Source organism: Jaculus jaculus, chromosome 4 (assembly GCF_020740685.1).
Source record: "Jaculus jaculus isolate mJacJac1 chromosome 4, mJacJac1.mat.Y.cur, whole genome shotgun sequence".
Classification (NCBI taxonomy): Eukaryota; Metazoa; Chordata; class Mammalia; order Rodentia; family Dipodidae; genus Jaculus; species Jaculus jaculus.
This window is the reverse complement of record NC_059105.1, coordinates 150735641-150741640: the sequence shown is the minus strand read 5'-3', so window position 1 is coordinate 150741640 and position 6000 is coordinate 150735641.

Sequence of the window (6000 nt, the reverse complement as noted above, 5' to 3'; positions counted from 1 at the left end):
CAGGGCATCTAGCCACTGCAAACGAACTCCAGACACATATGGCACCTCATGCATCTGGCTTTACATGGTTAGTAGGGATTTGAACCTGAGTCCTTTGGCTCTGCAGGAAAATGCCATAAACACCAAACCATGCCTCTAGACCAAATGTGATAGTTTAAATGCATGGCCCTATAGACTTAGCAATTTTTGACGAAACTTTCTACTTGAGCCCCTAGCAAAAAGATTTATGCTAAAGGGGAGCATTACTGGGGTTTTACCCTGGGGTGCAGCCCTAAGGCATGTTTGGAGGTGGCTCTTCAGTTCAGCCCTACTTGATGAGTTCAGATTAGTTTGAACTCTGCTGGTTCATGTTTGGTGGTGGTGCAGGCTGTTGGTGGTTTCTCTCTGCTTGGATCTATTAAAGGGATCCAACTTATTCCACCATTGATAATGCTTTGGAAGCCTTAAATAAACTCCTTTACTCCCATGGCTGTGTCAGGTTGGATGTTTGTCCCAGAAATGGTGGAGAAGACTACAACTGGAGACATCTTTCTCACTACTAGAGTGGCTTGTTTGTGAATGTCCAGGATGAAATGACATAGACAGGCAGGTCGAGCATTGCAGATCAGCTGATCTCTAAAATTCAGCTGCTGTGTGTGCTGAAACTAAAAAAGAAAAAAAAAAATTCCAAATCATCAAGGCTGGTGAAGCTCTGACATTTGAGATTATTGCTTTGTTGGTGACTTTGACTACCAGTGTAAAGACACAGTGGTGTCCATGAATGTGAGAAAAATCAGAAATATCATTACTTAGATTAAGTTGAGCTATAGTAGAGTAGCCACTTTTTCCAGAGTATTCTAAGCTCACTGCTTTCATCCATATCTTAATGTCAAATGCATGTGTGATTGTTGTTGTATGAGATCTGTTTATCCCTGCTGTAGCTACTCTCATCAGCATTCACAACTTCAGGAAACTCTTTGGGAACCTGGAAAGCATGGCTCTAATCATAGTTTATTCATGCTTGGGATGTTGCCAAATATTCTGTAAGAAATACCAAGTGTGGTCGTTTATACAGGTGTCTCCCAGAAACTTAGGTATTCTGAATAGTAGGTTCCCAGCTGATGGAGATCTGGGAATTAACACCTCCTGGAGGCATTGTATCATTGGGAGCAGGCTTATGGGTGTTATAGCCAGTTTCCATATGCCAGTGTTTGGCACATTCTCCTGTTGTTATTGTCCACCTTCAGTTGGCCAGGGGGAGATATACACCCTCTGCTCATGCCATCAATTTCCCTGCCATCATGGACTTTCCCCTTGAGCCTGTAAGCCAAAATAAATATTTTACCCACAAGTTGCTCTTGGTTGGGTGATTTCTACCAGCAATGTGAACCTGACAGCAACACCAAGTTACCTCTCTCTTATACCCTTTGTTTTTGATATTCATCATATCAAGTGCCTAAAAGGGAGCCTTGAAATGCAGGCTATCTACTTTCTCCTTCTTCCCTATTCTGAGCATTGGATCCTGTGTACTCAGATATCCAGTAGGGTTTCAAGATGGCCTCTCTAAAGTTGGTTTTATATAACTTTAAAGTTGAAGGTCTCAGTGTGCTCTGTGTATCAGGGTATAGCCTTTAGCATGTACCTCCCTTTATAATCAGATTGTAAAGTTTGAATGCTAGTATATTGTCAAGAAGGTATTAGGATGCATTGTAAATGTTTCTTGATGCCAATCTTCAATAAATCTTTACTGTTAGGGATATATGATATGGTCTTATTTGAAGTAATTTGAAGATGCTTTTAAGGAATTCTTACTGTCCTGAGTAACTACAAATACTGCTGAATTGGCAAATATCATTTTGTGATATTTCCACTATTCCCCGCAATGTTTGATAGCAGTTGCTGCAGAAACAATTAAGATTATGGACTAAGCCACCTGAATTAATATTCTTGCCTTCAGCCCTGTCCTTGAAGTTGAGAAATACACATAATTTCATTGTGCATCTTCCCTTATTTGTGAATGTAAGTAGAATAAAAATACTTCCACATAGTACTGCTAGAAAGATTTAACCAGCATGAAATGCTTCCAGAGTAGTGGTTATGTGTTAGCTATGATCACTAACTAGTGAAGCATTCCTTGAGTTATTGTATGTGACATCTGGATAAATATTTGAGTATATTTAAATGGTCTGTATTCTTCTGTTCATGACACAAATGTATCTTACTCTATTTAGATACTTTTAAATATTTTATGGAGGAGAAAACTGATAAGATTCCTCTAAGTGAAGGAAGTCATCACATTACATATTTTGTCCTGTTTCTTAATTATTACACTCCACTACTTTTTCTGGGTGTGGCATCTCAGGACTAAAATTAAAGCACTTATAAGACTGATTTAGGAGGATTACAGTGAGTTTAAGACCAACCTGTGCTACAAAGTTCCAGATTTTCCTAGGTTAGAGTGAGATATCCTGCCTTAATAAATACTAGCTTCAAGATTGAAGAGATTACTCGGTTGTTAATGGTGCTTCTTTGCAAATCTTGAGGGCCTGGGTTCAATTCCCAGTATCTATAAAAAGCCAGTTGTACAACCTGGCACTTTCTTCTGGAATTTGCAATGGCAAGATGCACTGGCCTGCCCAGTCTCTCTCTCTCCCTCTTCCTCTCTCTCTTCAAATAAATATAAATAGTTTAGAGCTGAAGTGGTTGCTCAGCTGTTAATGGCACTGGCTTTCTGGAGTAGATTCTCTAGGACCCACATAAAGCCTGTTATACAAAGTGGTATATGTATCTGGAGTTCTGTTTACATTGGAAAGAGGGAGTGACACACCCATATTCACTTTATGTCTGCCTCTATCTCTCTGTCTCTCAAACAAACAAATATTTTAAAAGTTAGCTTTCTAACTATTAATTATATCTTCATATAATTCTAAGTTTTTGTGTTGAAGAAGCCAAAGCCCAGAACCAGAGACTTCTCTCAGGAAATAGCATTTCATTCATATTGGAAAATATCATTTTGCTATTTGTGTGTTTATCTGGAGTATGATAATGTTGAATAGATTCTTAGATTATTATATTTGCAGGGAATGGTACTGAGGTTCCTAATTATATTGGCAGTTTTGTATGCTAAAAAATTCAGAGTTCAAGTGCCCGCCCCAAGTTCTAGTGACATAACTTAATGATTCTTAAATGAAGTCCATTTTAGAGCCGTGTCACCTCTGAAGAACTTGATATCTCTTATTTACAAAAAAAAAAGAGAGACAATATCTTTTATACAGGACACAAAACATTCTGGTACTAGTTTACAGAAGCAACTGGTAAAATGTCAGTAGTATTAACATGTCATTTTTACTCTTCTTTTCTTTACATTTTTTGGAATCTATCTATCTATCTATCTATCTATCTATCTATCTATCTATCTATCTATCATTTATCTATATTGCTTTTTTCAGATAGGGTCTCACTCTAGCAGTCTAGTCCAGGTTGACCTGGGGCTGACTCTATAGCTTCTCATTGACTTACAACTCCTGGCAATCTTCCTACATCATACTCCCAAGTGAGTGCTGGGATTAAATGACTGTGCCACTATGTCTTGCATTAATTAATATTTTTCAACTCAAAAAGTGATAGGAGTGATATGTCATTATATTTCTTAAGACTTTACACAGTTATTTATTAAACACCAATAAAACTGTAATTACAATTGAAGTTTTGTAGTTACTTCAGTTTATGTCACCAAATTCAAATTGTCTTGTACACCCATCACTAATTAAAAAGGAGAATTCACATTTTAGACCACGTACTAGGAGAAGTTTAGTCAGCATGCTGCATTGGGCAGATGGCTAGACAGCAAAAAGAGTACTTCCTGCAGTTCACAGTGCTTTTCACATATGGCCACAAACATAAATAAACTGTTACATCAACAAAACTATTGTCTAGTTGCATAGCTACTAGGTTATATTAATATTCCTTCAGTTTTAATTGTAGAGCTTGATATAGTTTTAACACACTCACACAGGAAGAAGGAAAATATATAATTTTGAAGCTTATTCATCTTTCTAATATTTCCTCCACAAACTTTTAAGCGTCAAATAATTGTATGTAAATGAATTTTACAAATTTTATATTATATCCCTTGCTTTGTTGATGCCCTGTGTTCAAAGCTGAGGGAATATTTATCTCTTTTAAAGCATACCTAACATATACAGATAGTATCCTAAATCAGATAATCATTTTCAGGTATAAATCTACTCCTATGGAGTTTCAAAATATCATGAGAAATTTTTACATTATACTTTCATTTTATATAATAATTTGTTTGGATTGTAACATAAGTAAATTTGTCGGGGAAAAAAGAAAATTTGAGAATGTTCTTAACAACAGAAAGTTTAGGAAATTCCTCTCTGATTTATAATGTAAGCAAATATTTATCATTAAAATTTGTTAGTGTATTTTCTGGTATAATGGTTACTTAAAGAAAGACAAATAAAATAGGTTTATTTATTCAAAATTAAGGAAATAAGCAGCTCTGACAGGTATCAACTTTCATAAGTCACAGAGAGCAATCTTGATGCCTCCTTGCCCAGAAGCTTGCTAGTGTTCTTTTCTGTTAGCACTAAATACATTTGATCTATTCTATAAATTTAGGGAGGAGCATAGGACCACATAAGCCTTTCGTATGATACATTTCACTAATTCAGAAAAATCTTTTAATATATATGATGGATAAGGTAATTTAAATACATTAAGTACAACTTCCAGAACAAAGAGAAAGATTCTTTGCTAGAAAACTTTCTGGTAAAACCATAAATCAACTGCCATGCTTTATGAGATGGCAAAAAATTATCTTTCTTTTTTAATATATTTATTTATTGATTGATTGATTGATTTGACAGAGAAAGAGAGAGAAACAGAGAGAGAATGGGCACACCAGGGCTTCCAGCCACTGCAAACTAACTCTAGATGTACGCACCCCCTTGTGCATCTGGCTAATGTGGGTCCTGGGGAGTCGAACCTGGTTCTTTGGCTTAGCAGGCCTGGTGAGGGCTCAACCATTTGGTCTGTATTTTAGGATGTAGAATTTTATGGTACCATTGTCATTTGGGTATAGATTTGTGTCTTCCAAACCCTCGGTTGCCCTCCCCACCTGAGATATAAACTCTTAATATTTAAATAATCTAAAAAACATAGTAAAAAGAACATTTGTATAACATATTCATTTTACCATATTCTGTTGATAAAAATCAAGCAGAACTTGATTTAATTTAGGTATGTCATAAAAATCAAGTAAATCTTCCATTTCTTTCAGATTTTCATACTTAGTGGAGCATATGTTTTTATAGTATGTCACTATGATTTTTAGAATTTCTCTGGTATCTGTTGTGATATTGCCTTTTTCATCTTTAATTTTATTAATTTGTGTCTCTTCTCTCTTTCTTTTGGTCAGATTTCCTAAGGGTTTATCAATCTTGCTTATCCTTTCAAAGAACCAACCCTTTGTTTCATTGATTCTTTGAATTGTTTTTTTTTTTTTTTTTTTGGTTTCTATATCATTAATTTCTGCCCCAATCTATGCTATTTCTTCCCATCTACTGATTTTCAGTTTGTCTTGTTCTTCATTTTCCAAGGCTTTCAGGTGAAGCACTAGGTTGTTTGCTTGAGACCTTTCTAATTTCTTAATATAGGCACTTAAAGCTATAAATTTCCCTCTTAGGACTGCCTTCATTGTGTCCCAAGGTTTTTGTTCTGTTATATTGTCATTATCGTTTGACTCTATGAATTTCTTTATTTGTTTCTTGATTTCTTCATTGGCTCATTCACCATTTAGTAGTGTATTGTTTAGTTTCCATGATTTTGTGTATGCTCTATAGCTTTTCTTGTTATTAATTTGTAGTTTTATTCCATTGTGTTCAGATAGAATGTGAGGAATTATTTCAATTTTCCTGTATTTGTTAAGATTTGCTTTGTGTCCTAATATACGGTCTATTTTAGAGAATGTTGCATGTGCTGCTGAAAGAATGTATA